Source organism: Scardinius erythrophthalmus (assembly GCF_964197995.2).
Source record: "Scardinius erythrophthalmus genome assembly, chromosome: 9".
In the NCBI taxonomy this organism is placed as follows: domain Eukaryota; kingdom Metazoa; phylum Chordata; class Actinopteri; order Cypriniformes; family Leuciscidae; genus Scardinius; species Scardinius erythrophthalmus.
In genome coordinates this window covers 16,609,096-16,623,923 of record NC_138229.1, presented here as the reverse complement: position 1 = coordinate 16,623,923, position 14,828 = coordinate 16,609,096, and the positions used below count along the sequence as shown (strand labels likewise).

The following is a 14,828-nucleotide window of genomic DNA, read 5'->3' as shown; positions in this document are numbered from 1 at the left end:
TGGCAAACTTCAGACGCGCCTGGACATGCACTGGCTTGAGCAGGGGGACCTTACGTGCGCTGCAGTATTTTAATCCATGACGGCGTAGTGTGTTACTATGGTTTTCTTTGAGACTGTGGTCCCAGCTCTCTTCAGGTCATTGACCAGGTCCTGCCGTGTAGTTCTGGGCTGATCCCTCACCTTCCTCATGATCATTGATGCCACACAAGGTGAGATCTTGCATGGTGCCCCAGACCGAGGGAGATTGACCGTCATCTTGAACTTCTTCCATTTTCTAATAATTGCGCCAACAGTTGTTGCCTTCTCACCAAGCTGCTTGCCTATTGTCCTGTAGCCCATCCCAGCCTTGTGCAGGTCTACAATTTTATCCCTGATGTCCTTACACAGCTCTCTGGTCTTGGCTGTTGTGGAGAGGTTGGAGTCTGTTTGATTGAGTGAGTGTGTGGACAGGTGTCTTTTATACAGGTAACGAGTTCAAACAGGTACAGTTAATACAGGTAATGAGTGGAGAACAGGAGGTCTTCTTAAAGAAAAACTAACTGGTCTGTGAGAGCCGGAATTCTTACTGGTTGGTAGGTGATCAAATACTTATGTCATGTAATAAAATGCAAATTAATTATTTAAAAATCATACAATGTGATTTTCTGGATTTTTGTTTTAGATTCCGTCTCTACCTATGATAAAAATTACAGACCTCTACATGCTTTGTAAGTAGGGAAACCTGCAAAATCTCCCCACTGTATATGCTTAATTTTTTATAACCAACAGACCAAACTATGGCATTGTATTATTCATGTTGGCTTTCAACCCAACATTCACTAAACAATTACATTAACTAAACATTAAAAACAAGAGATCAAAGTGTGTTTGCAGTAAATGCCTGTATAAAATCTATTTTTAAATTGTATTTACTGTGTTATTTACCCAGCTTATTGAGCTTTAGGTTACACTTTATTTTAAGGTGTCATTGTTACAGTGTAATTATATATTTAAGTACTGAGTAATAATAATTATCAACATGTACTTACTATATAGGGTTAGGGTAGGATTAGGATTTGGTTGAGGGTTAATTGCATGTAATTATGCATAATTTACTCTTATTACTATGGTAAGTACATGTAACATGTGTATGAACATACACATATGGGCACAAATACAATACCATCATGGTTTCAACAAATTTATTAAGCAGCACAACTGTTTTCAACATTCATAATAATAAAAAACTTTCTTGAGCACCAAATCAGCATATTAGGATGATTTCTGAAGGATCATGTGACACTGAAGACTGGAGTAATGATGCTGAAAATTCACCTTTACCATCACAGAAATAAATGACATTTTAATATAAATTATAATAAAAAAGTGACCCCAAACTTGAATGGTAGAGTAATTTTACACAGTAGTCTAGTTTTATAAGACACAGTTCTATGGGAACCAAAGGACAACTTGTAGGCCTCGAATTGAACACTGAATAGTTAAGCCCTATTCGCACAGGATAAGTATTACCTGGTGACCTCTAGTCATTTGTGATAATTGCGGAGGTTGTCTGTGATCTTAATCCCGTGCGAATCTGCAATGTCTGTAATTTGTAAAGTAAAAATTCCCCCGGAATTGACCTACCGTATTTCCCAAACACAGAGGTCCTGTGATAATATTAGTCCCTTGCGAATCGGCATCTCTGTGATTTGGCGGGGTCAAATATAATTTCTTCAAGGTTTTTGTTTCCTGTGTGCTTTTTTATCCATCTTTCGCAAAGAATGGAGGCTGCGTTGGAGTGTTTTGATAGTATTTTGGGTGCTGGGTCATATCGCTATAGGCTACACCATACAACTGTACAATTTGCAGAAAGAGAAAGCTGAAAACCATCAGAAGAGCAAAACAAAAAGAATGATTAGATGGAGATGAATGACTAGCAGCATGCGGTAAGGAACATTCTTCTGTTTATGATATTTCATACAGCTAGACCTATAACGACAAGACATTTCCAAGCAATAGCCTATTGACATCATATCAGGGAGATAAGTCAGTAAATTAGAGTAAAATCACAGGCTTCGCTTATCCTGTGCGAATGCGCCAGATTGGGGGGGGTAATTTCGAAATCACACAAGGTCCCCAGATAATACTAATCCAGTGCGAATAGGGCTTTAGTCAAGGATGTTATTCATGACATGAAGAAAAATAACTGTGTGGGAATTGTACTATGTTCTTCCAGAAGACAGGGAAATAGCAGGAATAGAAAAAGAAACACAGCATGAGTGACTCAATAAAGAAACATCTGGCAGAGTGGGAGAGTTGTGTAGTGCTTCAGAAGCCACATCTGTATCCAGAAATGACAGATTCAGCCATCTTCCACTACCTAAAGCAGTTTCCAACAATCTATTAATCACTTTCTTGTGCTCTGTTTTGCACACTGTAGTAACTTCCATATGGGACTGTGACATTAAAATGGACAGACCGCAGAGTTCTGGGAGATTTAGGTGGGCAGCCTCTACAGTTTCTTCATAATTCAAAATGACGTTAATGGCTACGCTTCACAAAAGACTCATCAGTCATCTATTTACAAACTGCCTAGATGGAAGCATAAAAGTAAGATTTAATGGCTCAGGAACCACAGATCCTGGTTCTGGTCAGACGATAGATTGTATTGAGAGCTATAATTGATAAACACTAATGTGCCATAATGCATTTGGGTGATTCTTCAATTTGGAACCTTTTTGAAATCTTGACAAATGAAACTTCTCCAAACTACTGTTTCATCTATGCTGAAACATTTATCATGCCCTGGAATAAAAACATATCGCCATTGATACCTAATTTGTGATGGTAATGACTTTTTTTGTAAAATATAAGCCTTGACCTTGCTAACACAAGAAGTTAGCTAGAAGTCAGTTCAGTTTGAATCTCAAAAAAAAAAAAAAAATCTGAAAGTCTAAAATAATAGATAACAACCATTAAAATACTCTGAAATCATGCGGAAAAACTTAATTAGCAGAATTCTGATCCACATGTGGTCGCTTCTAATATCCATCATAACCAAATTTATTTTCTTGTTAAAACATAATCATTTTCTGAAATGAGACAGTGTTTGTTATGTACAAATGTACCCATAAATGGCAATTTAAAAGAAATGCTTTTATTTTCTTAGGGAAAAGTACAAACTAGTTTTTTTATAAACGAAATGCTTTTATTTTCTTAGGGAAAAGTACAAACTAGTTTTTTTTATAAAAGAAATGCTTTTATTTTCTTAGGGAAAAGTACAAACTAGTTTTTTTATAAATAAACTATGAAAGAAAGGGTAAAGTATGGTTAGGGGACAAGCCCAAAAATATCTGACAAATTTAACCTACTGCTTGCAGACATTTTCAACACTAACAATTTAGAAAAATGTAATTAAAGAGACAAAAAAAAAACAAAAAAAACCAATGTGGGCCAGAAAGTTCCCCTAATTGAAGTCTAACCTATTTGTAAGCAAAAACTTTCAAACTACATGTTCTTTCCTATCTTTTTTAGCATTTACAACAATGCAAAAAAATTCATAAACTCGGCCCGACCCAACAAGCTGTGCCTTTCTTAACTGAAAGCATTTTCCAATTTGGTCGTCCTCCAAGATCAAAAAGCCCTATAGCCACCCTCCTGCTCTCATTCAAAATACAGTGGATGAAAACACAATTCACCTCAGAGCTCCTCTCATCCTCATGATGGAAAAACTCATGCTTTCTTATCAGGCTCATTTTCAAACAACATGCTATAAGACCTGACATGTGGGGTTTCAACCCATCCAGGGAAATTAATTGGGCCTAGAGAAACCAATCAGGTCCTGACTTTGATGTTTAATAGAAAGAGCATGTTTAATAGGGTGGCAGCACCAAGTGAACCACTCTACAGACGACGGGTATCTTCAGCATATACAGTACATGTGTGAGGGACTGTGTCTGTCTGTCAGCAGCGCTATGAACAGTACTAATCATCTGCTCATGCTCAGTTATAAAGGGCAAAACGACTGAGAAAGGTTTTCTCTAAAACTTCATTTTCACGAAAACTACCCCAAATAATAAAACCAAAGAAAAAATGTATGTCCAGAGGTACTCAAGCAAATTATAGCCAAATCGAGGACTACAATCATGCACGTTTAGGCTTTTACAAATCAGAAATCATCTTCCATGAAGAGGTCTGCCACCACAGACAATTATATACAGTATATTGGAGATGTCAACATGAGAACTGGGGCTTAACTTTAGATGAAGTTTAAATGTAATTGATTTAGACTTGAGCAGATGACTCAAGACAGGTCATTTCTTTGAAATTTCAGCTCCAAACCCATTGACTTAATAACAGAAAATATGTATGTGAAAAATGGTGTCACTAAAACTCCATAAATCATAACACCATAAATGTCTGAATATTCACACAATACATATTTGTATGGAATGGCAAACAATCACTCATGTAACAATTTACAGTAAGGTCTCATTTGTTAACATTAGTTAATGCATTAAAGGTCCCGTTCTTCGTGATCCCATGTTTCAAACTTTAGTTAGTGTGTCATGTTGCTGTTAGAGCATAAATAATATCTGTAAAATTATAAAGCTCAAAGTTCAATGCCAAGCGAGATATTTTATTTAACAGAAGTCGACTACAATGAACGGCTCGTTTGGACTACATCCCTCTACTTCCTTCTTTAATGACGTCAGTAGAACAGTTTTTTGACTAACCTCCGCCCACAGGAATGCTCCCTCAACTCTACCAAAATTCGTTTATGTAGGCTACTTGCGCACTTCTGATAACTTACTGTGTTTACTCAGCTCTTACGGTGATTTTCTGAGGTAAAACTGACGCTTCATCTTTTGTGTGATGTACTGTACAATAAACTTTATTAAACTCATCAGTATATGTTTGATCATCATTCGGACCTGGTCCGAAACAGCAGACTTCTAGGTTATTAATAATGGATACATACAAGCAGATGAAAAATACGTTTTAATAACCGTAATTAAACTACTAAACTATACCTGTTCCATCTATATACAGCACTCTGACTCTGTAGGCATTATTGTCCGACTCGAAATGAACACCGTTACTGAGAGTTTCTGATATTATCATCATTCCGTAAGATGTTATTGTCCTGACAGACTGAGCGCGAGCTCATGAAGCTCCGCCCCCTGGGTCGTCCAGCAGCAGCTTATTTGCATTTAAAGGGCACACACTAAAACAGCGCGTTTTTCTGAGCGCCAAAAAAATGACAATTTAAACATGCTGTAAAAAATGATCTGTTGGGTATTTTGAGCTGAAACTTCACATACACACTCTGGACATCAGAGACTTGTTTTACATCTTGTGAAAAGGGGCATAATAAGGGACCTTTAACTAACATGAACCAATGAACAAAATATTTTACAGCATTTTAGATCTTAATAAAAATGTTAATGTTCACAGCGCATTAACTAATATTAATGGATGCAACTTTTGAGCTTACAAATACAGTAAATGGCGAGATTAACATGAACTAATATTAATAAATAGTGTAGAAGTATTGCTCATTGTTAATGTTAACCAATGTAGTTAAACTTATATTAACAAATGAAAGCTTATTGTAAAGTGTTACCATATCTCAACATTGCCATGCATGCTTTTAGTATCTTAAATATACTCTCTGAGGCCAATAACAAGCCAAGCAATATCTCACACCAAAGAAGTGTGAAACTTATCACACGTGAAGGCACGTATGAACTAGTGAGGTGTGGATATATCTAATCTTTCTGCTGAAAATCACTACAGGGGAACATTGTAGACGTGTTACCGACCAAAAGGCCTGAAAAGTATTGACAGATAATTTGACAAAGAACATAATAAATAAACAAATAATCCATTGATATAAAATAGTTTTGCCTGCATAATGAACATTTTTGTAATACCACAATACCATTCCAAATCAAACAGATTTTAATTAAAATCATAATAATTTTTCAAATTTCATAATTAGACTACACTAGTATTGCCCTAAGTGCTCCAACAAGTGCTCTCTTTGTTGAAATTGGTTCATTAAAAGCATTGTTGCTCAATGAAAGTGGACACGCTACAAGTATGTTAGCTGATTTCAATTAGACAACAGACTTCTCTAACAGCGTGCAAATTAACATGGTGTGACATTATATTTGGAGTATAATGTGATACAGTATTTTGCATGTCACACCATAAACAAATTAGAAAAAACAATTAGTCACACTGTAGTCTTATATTTAATTATAGACCATTTCAAATAAATAACTACAGTACACACAAAACTATTGTAGCCTACTATTTTAATTTTTTTTATTAATTTTATTAAAATTTTACCAGACCCTGTTTTTTATACATTAAAGGCCATTTCCCTTTGGGAAAATGATTTGAAAAATATCTTAAATATTTTTAAAAATATTTGAGCTTATGCACATGAAAATCATTTTTGTTTTACTGATTTGTCAAATTTCACTTAAAGGGATAGTGCTCACCCACATGTCCATGTTTATGTTTAGGGTTTAGCTAAAAAGAGAGTCAAAAAAAAAAAAAAAAAAAAAAAAAAAAATTCTTGCTTGCACTTTCACAAACCAGTGACAAAAAGAGAAGGGGATTGCATCCACTCAATTACCAGCACTGCTACATGGATGTGAAGTAGAGGGGTCAGTGGCATGACATGTCATACCCGTGCAGGACCAAAGAGTTGATAAACACTCATGGCAGCAGGTGAAGAGAGTCGTGCTGAGAGTCACAGGCCTCTGGCTACCATTTCATTACTCTGAATACCAGCCTCCCTATGGACATGACACCATTCACCTCACGCTGGCACACAACCCTAAACCTACGATCTAGAGCTCTGCAAACAACATACTCTGCATGCCACTTCATCAAACACTCACACTTCTATTAATGTAGAGCTTTTTATCCTATTAAAAATCTAGAGGGATGTTAAAAACAGAGGACGTCACTTTTACAACTCTTACTTTGACTCTTAATAAAAACTTACCGAATCAGACAAAGATATTGATTTTCTGTACAGAAATATATGGATCTGGGACATAAAGACCTCCGTTAATCAAGGTTACTGGCATGTTTCCACTCCTATAAGTTACTTGAAAACAGCACCGTATTGACAAGTAAAATGTCTAATAGCCTAAAGTGTTCTCCATCCTGCCAATATTTTGAGATTCATTTAAGATTATGTTTTTTTTTTTTAAGTATAACACTGTGAAAATGGTTCACACGAATAGAGTCCAAATGAAACGCTGCTTGCTTCACATAAATAGTCTCATTATAATAATTACACTAGAGGGGGAAAAACAAGGTCTTTCACAATACATCATTCACGGACAACTAAAACACAGAGAAAAACTAAACTAAATTACTGCTTTAGTGAAGAACCCTAAATCAATTAAGAAAAGAAAAACATAATTTTAAGTTGTTTTGGATAAGCTTCAAGCAGCTTTAGCTATACACCAGTTAGAGCTGTCAAGCTCAAATTAGGTTACAAAGTCAGACTCAGCAAAAAAATCCCAGAAGAAAACCCCACCCACTAATCGCTAAAGATTAAAATAAGCTTAATTAGATGCTTCATATTGAGAGGTAGGAGGCTAAGGCCCACATATTGAAAATATATGTCTAAAATGTGCTTTTCTGCCTGCAGGCTTCCATCTTCCTCTGGCTGTAAATCTGTGGCCAGCACCTGTTCAGTGGGATGTGAACGTGACATCAATTTCAGATTCAATGGTACTCTGCATGAAGACGCACTCAGCTACTCTTTCAATCTTACAAAAAGTATACAGTAGCCTATACTTTTCAAAACACATTCAACTCACTACTTTGAGATCCACTTCAAGACACTTTCAAGATCCTGTGCTGTGTTATGTTACCTTCTCTACAATAGCTTGAATAAGCGAAGAGAAAAATGCGAGATCTGAAAATACGGAGGTGTAAAAAGGAAAATGTGATATGATCACATAAATGTCAGTTAAAATGTCAGTTGTAGGCTACTGTAAATAGACAAATTTAATATTTAATCTTTGCAGATGAACCAAATTAAAGGAATATTCCATGTTCAATGCAAGTTAAGTTCAATTGACAGAACTTATATTTAAGAAAATATATAAGAAAATAATGTGGATTACCAGATTTTATTTCAACTTGTATCTGGGTTACAACAAAGACTTACAGGGCCCTATCTTGCACCCAGCGCAATTGACTTTGTACACCAACACACATGTATCATTCCTATTTTGCACCCGAGGCACAGCGGACTTTTCCCTCCACAGATGCACGTCTGTAAATTAGGGAATGAATTTGTGCTCCCAGGGGCGGTTCAGTGAAAAGAGGAGGCGTGTTCCGGCACAAACATTCACTGGTGCTATTTTGCAGTTCCAGAAAACAATTCCGCCACTGACCAGGAAAAACCTAGTCTAAAGTCTGCGGCGCGTTACTCAGATGCTATTTTAAGGGCCATTTTTGCAAACCATACATAATTACAAGGAAAAATATTCCACACGAGGGAAATCATTGTGGTGTCCATGAAGATGTGAAAAAAAGGGCATAAATCTAGCTTACACATTTACCCAAATTATTAAACACCTGTTTAACCAAAGCTAATTTGGGTGACTTTCTCCCATCCCCATACAATGTCACTTCTCTGTCTTTAACTAAAGGGACTTGGTTACAGTGAGGCACTTACACTGGAAGTAAATGGAGGCAATCCATAAATGTTATTTAAAAATATTCCCTGTGCCAATAATATAGCCACAAGAAGTAGCAAAACAATATGTGTGTTTTATGATTAAGTGTAAAAAAGCTTACTAAGGGTAAAGATATATTCAATTTAACATCTTTATTGCCTCAAAAATACAATGTCTAAAACCCTAAAATAACCAGAAAAATTATAACAACTTTACAGCTCAGATACTAAACAAGCTTTTATAAAATTGAAAGCTTTACATCAGTTTTTTTGTATTGCTTTATTATTTATATACTATTATAGTATTATTATAGTATTTATTCATATTTTGAATCATCTTTTATTTTTTAAAAATATATTTTTTAGTGTTTCAGTAATTTTGGTAACACTTTACAGTAAGGTCTCATTTGTTAACATTAGTTACAATGTGCAATACATTTGTTACCGTATTTATTAATCTTTGTTAAAGCTGCATTCCATAACTTTTTTAGGTTTAAAATTATCCAAAATAAAAATTTGAGCAAATACATAACCAGCCAGTGTTCAAAACTATCTGCTTGCCTTAGCTCGATTCAAAACGGTAAGCTTAATGTTTTTAATTCCAGTGGTACTGGTGGATTCTTTGCATCATTACGTCACATCTGTACACATAAAGAAGGTGTCTCGGCTAGTAGGCTATATTGCGTGTGAGGATGTTGGAGGTGGAGATTTATAGCCTTTTCTCACAGCACTTGATATAATTAAACTCATCAATTTGATGGCGGATCCAGAAAGGTTCAAACGACAATCACCAGTGACAACTGGAGATTCACCCGTTGTAAAATGCAAAAGACTTCGGACTTCGGAGTGGCTACAGAAAAAAAGAGACTGCAACGGGCCCGTGCGAAAACAAGGATAAATTTGTTTACACAAACTTGAATCAGAACAAACGTGAATGTTACTTGTTCAGATGAGCAGTGAAAATGTTATGTTGGTCATACTTCCAAAAAGTAGAATCTGTGATTCCGAATGACAGTTTCCACACCGGCGCGGTGACTTCTCCTCAAAACATTGGATTCATCAGCGCTGTGCCGTGCCCCACGTAAAGTTGATAATTCCGCGAATAACTGCTATTGCAGATTTCAAACAGAGATGTCGACAAAAAGGAAAAACTATGGACTGCAGCTTTAATGTTTGTCGTTCAGTGTTTGTTCATGTTAGTTTACAGAGCATTAACTAATGTTAACAAATACAACTTTTGATTTTAATAATGTATTAGTAAATGTTGAAATGAACATCAACTAAGATTAATAAATTATGTAGAAGTATTGTTCATTCTTAGTTCATGCTAACTATTGTAGTTAACCTTTTTGTTAAGTGTTACCGTAAGTGTAACATGCTTTTACTTAGTAGAACTTATATTAATTTTCATCTAATATTTATATTTATTTATTTATTTATTTTAGCTTTATTTCGACTAACGAAAATTTTTTTATTTAGTTAACAATAACAAAACTGCGTAATATTTCTTAATAAATCCTCCATAATTTGTATCCTCAAGAAATCTAGAGATGAGTCAGAATGATTTTTTTTTTCGTTATGGCACAAACACATGCATCCGTTTGAGCTTAACTTGTATTGAACCTGGACTATTCCTTAAGGCTAACTCAAGCAAGACAACATTTCAGCAGCCTTATTTGAACACCAGCCAGTTATGTAATCGAGTCCTTTTTCTCTTTCAGAGTTTGAAATGTATCTAATTCTGAACATCACAAAGGTAAACCATTGCAGAGACATTCCCTGAGAAAAAAATGTGAACCCGAACGGCTAATTACACAGCATTGTCTCAATACACAGTTCATACTGCACACAAACAAGCTGAAGAAAGGCTTTGGTGGCTGCGCTCCAGCTCTGTTAGCGTGTGAGCTCCACAGACCGCGGCCCCAGCTTTTCCCTGCCTCAAGTCCAGCTGCTCACTCTACTCAGAGCCAAGAGACAAATTAAACCGCCGCAGCTGAAGCCTTCGTTTGGACGGACCTCCAAGTTGGCATCTGGATAGACTTAGACATGATTATCCCCATTCACCTAAATACCCTTGCAACTCCCCAAGAAATAAACAACAACCGACAAACACATTTTGTACTCCAGGGCAACACTAGACTTGTCTGATGTCGTAAATAATTTGTTATTTTCACGCTCATGAGTTCAGAAAAATGAACTTTAAACTGTTGCTGAGGAAGACACAAAAGCCAGTGTACAAAACAAAGCTGTCCACTTCATGCCACCTTTGTGTTACGGGTCTTACTGTTCCCATGACAACAAATCCCAACACCCAACGGTTTCGCTCTATAGACATGCCTTGTGTATCCGTTCAGCATAGAACAATACACATTGATCCCTAATTTCCCATTAAAACCATTCCCATCATATAAGGAAAGGAACTCATGGGCCGCAGCAGACTTGAAAGGCCATTTATCTCTGGTGGATGCAGGCAGATTAGCCAAACAGAGCAGCTCCTGTTTAAAACAAACTGTAAAATGGACCAATGGACAACCTGCCCTTGGGCCTCTCGAATATCGTGCTGTAGAAAGAGCTTAAAACGCAGACTGTGTGGGGTGAACGAGAGGAACAGATACAGACATTGAGAGAAAGTCACTTGGAGGAGCTGACGAGAACTAATGGACCACATATCAGACAAGAGAAGTGACTGATTGTAAATGAGTACAGCTCAACTCAACTCAAATTGACACCATATTTAACTTTCCATCCTGTCGGTGATATGTAGAGAATTCAGGTTCACAATCACACCACTGTTAAAACAGGATAAAACAACAGGAGTAGCCTATCAGAATAATCAGAATTAATTGGCTATGCCAGTCTAATATGTTACTCTGTGTAGAGTAGAAAAAAAATCAGAATTATATTTTAATTTACTTTACATTAAATGTTTATTTAATATGTATTTATTTATTTATATATAAAATCCTATATATATATACACATATATAATCACGATTAATCGCATCTTACATAAAATATTTTGTTGTCTGTGTATATACACACACCCATTTATGTATGCACATATATATATACATTTATATTTATGTGCATATGTATATTTATACACACACACATTTAAATTATATAAACAAAAACTTTTACGTTAGATGCGAATAATCGTGATTAAAGCAGGGCTATGCAGTTTCAGGAATTTCTTCGCTGTATTCTCGCTTTTTGCTCGCAGGTTTCTCCATAGAGCTCCCCCTACAGCTTCGGAGTAGATATTTGACAACACTGTCGAAAAACTCGTTGGCGACTCGGATACCAGAGGCTATAGATCAACGACATCAAAGCAGATGAGACATTCTTTAAAACGTCTTCATTCGGGTTCGAACAGCGTGAGGGAGCGCAATAATGACAGAATTTGAGCAGGGTTTTTTTGCCGTAAAGCAATTCGTTACCTCGCGAGACCTGATATCACGCGATACTGATATCACGCCCAAAGTTGCAAGGGTGGTTTTTCGGCTCACAGGCGCTTGGGGGGTGCGAGACGACCACCATAGAGAGCCTAAGTCCCTCCCATTCCGGTCGACCACCATGGGACCTTAGTTCGGAAAAATATTGTATGGTAGTCAATGGCAAGAGACAACAAATATTTTGATCTCTTTGAATTGTGCCCTGATTTACACATATGATGTTTGTCAATTTAAAAGATGCATTTTAAAGTCAAGAAAGTCGCAGCTTGATGTAAAACTGCTGAGGTATAAGACTGTGAAAATATGTAATTACAAAGACTACAAACCCAGAAGGCGCACGTGGGACGTCATACCTTTTCTCTCAATGAATGAAGCAAACTTTACTGAAGCTAACGTTTGACATTTTTTCTATAGTCTTACATTATAATCGTAACGTAACACCTTCATGCCTGAGTGTTTTGAGCCAGAATACACACATACGAGCAACGGATCTTGTGACGTACATAATGGGAGACGAGAGATGTAGTTCATTGAGCGATTTTCACATAACTAAACGTTACTCTTCTGTTTTATGACAAACTGCGACTTTCTTGACTTTCATAATTACCTTTTAAATTGACAAACATCATATGTGTAGTTCAGGGCACAGTTCAGACGGAATAAAAAGATAAGTTGTCTCTCGCCATTGACTTCCATACATATTTTTTCCGAAATAAGGTCCCATGAGCCGGAAGCGGAGGGGCGGGACTTAGGCTCTCTATTCAACTCGAAAAAAGTCATATAACTATTCCAATGACTCCGAAGCTGTTCGGTTAAGGTAAAAAAGTTACTTAGTTCACCTTTAATCGATTTGACAGCACAAGATATTCAGAGCAGGATCTAAATAAGTACTAGATAATGTTTTTATTCACAAGCATGTGAGCAAAAGCTTTTAGTGTGCTAAAACTTCAGTCCTTACAGACTAGTATATGTTATTGTTACAGATTGACTAACATACAGGATAGGAGATATTCAGCAGAAAATCTTGTTAAAGAGGAAAAAACGGTTAAAGAAAGAGAAACAGCCCTAAAACCCTTTAACTTAATACTACACAACAAAACTACTGTACTGCATGAGCTGACATTGAGCAACCGTGATGTTTTTAAGAATGGAACTGTTTAAGACTGTATCACAATTTGTGAAATTAACAAGTTACACTGCAATCACCAATTAAATAAAAAGGGAAGACAGCAGCATGTTAATTGGACCCCATAAACAGCGGTTGCCCTGAGACTTAAGTGCCATGATGTGCTCTCATTAATAATTTACTAATCAAAAGGTTAATAGGAAAATGTTTAATATGCCATACTTTTGTAAAGATTCTAGAAAGCTTACTACACAATATTCAGAAACACTTTCAGTGAACATCATGCATTATGTTAAAAAATGTGATTCGCTACTGTTCATAAAAGATGGTTTCCAATTAGTATAGATATTAAAATGTGTCTATTCATGCTTAAGAATGAGTATAGACACGAAATGTGGCTTGAAGGTATAACCATGTATATGTAAGTCTTATAATTGTGTTTGTTATTAATGAGAATCTACAGTGATTTAAAGATGCATTACGAATGCATTACAAATATCATTATAATGCATTAAACATCCAGGCTTCCTACAGAGTGTTTACTCTAAAATCTTCTCCACACTCTCAGATCTTCGGCCACAAAGCCACACATGTCCTGCCAGCTTCCTATCCTGAGACACTGGGCAAGATGCTGTCCATGGATGCTGTGGGTACCATTACACAGCATCATCCCTCTGCTTATACTCGACTCTGCTGCTGGGAGGAGCTGAAATGTGCATTTCGATTAAAAAGACTATTTTGTGGTAGAGTGATCTGGCCAAGAGTTAAGATTGTATAGGCAGCATCTCTATGTTGAATATATGTACGCCTTGATCAAGATGGCAGGCAATAAAGATAGCATGTGATATTAAGGGAAAACAAAGAGCATCGTTCAAAGGAAGTCGTGCAGAGATAAAAATGTTTCATATTTGCAAAACATAAACACAAACACGCAATTTCTTACCTTGTTCCTTTGCAAGCCAGGAGCTCCTCTAAAAGGGATTCATCTTTGTTGTATTCACTTCAGCTGACTGTCGATTTCGGAAGAACTGTCAGTTTCAGCCATAAACGTGTCGTCTGTGTGAAATACAGTTAGTTTGATCATAATAGCCACATAAAAAGGAGGGAGTTACTTGACGGATACCGTTATTTCTTTCTGCAGATAACGCCGATTAATTCATTTTTCGGAAAGAAATGCACACTGATGAAAGGATTATGCCATATTGCAGGAGCATTATATTTCTCCATGTTGTTCAGAGCCCTTAACAACAGCGTACACTCCAGTAATGAGACTGAATATTTTGCCCTGTATTTTCATTTGCCCGTTCTGTGTTTTTGCGAGGAGAAATGATGGGTGTGCGAATAAAGAAATAGGGAGGCAGGTTTTCTTTAGTACGGAGACTCGGAAGGCTCAATCGGAGGTCTGCTTATTCACCGCAAGAGGGCGCAGTTAATATCTCCTCGATAGGTGTCGAGCCATGCATGTACTGTTTTGTTTTGGAATTCCTTTTTTTTTTTTTTTTTTTGCCTGGGTTGAAACAAACATGTACTATTTAGTTTTTATTTTGAA

General features: G+C 36.4%; 1 protein-coding gene across 1 annotated transcript in view; it reads right to left on the bottom strand.

Moving 5' to 3' along the window:
• The window catches only part of b4galt2 (UDP-Gal:betaGlcNAc beta 1,4- galactosyltransferase, polypeptide 2), a 139,935-nt gene extending 125,411 nt beyond the window's left edge, over nt 1–14,524 (bottom strand). The window contains exon 1 of the mRNA XM_081373641.1: nt 14,223–14,524. The gene's annotated coding sequence lies outside the window, so the exon portion shown is untranslated. The remainder of the gene's footprint in view (nt 1–14,222) is intronic.
• Nucleotides 14,525–14,828: the final 304 nt, after the last annotated feature.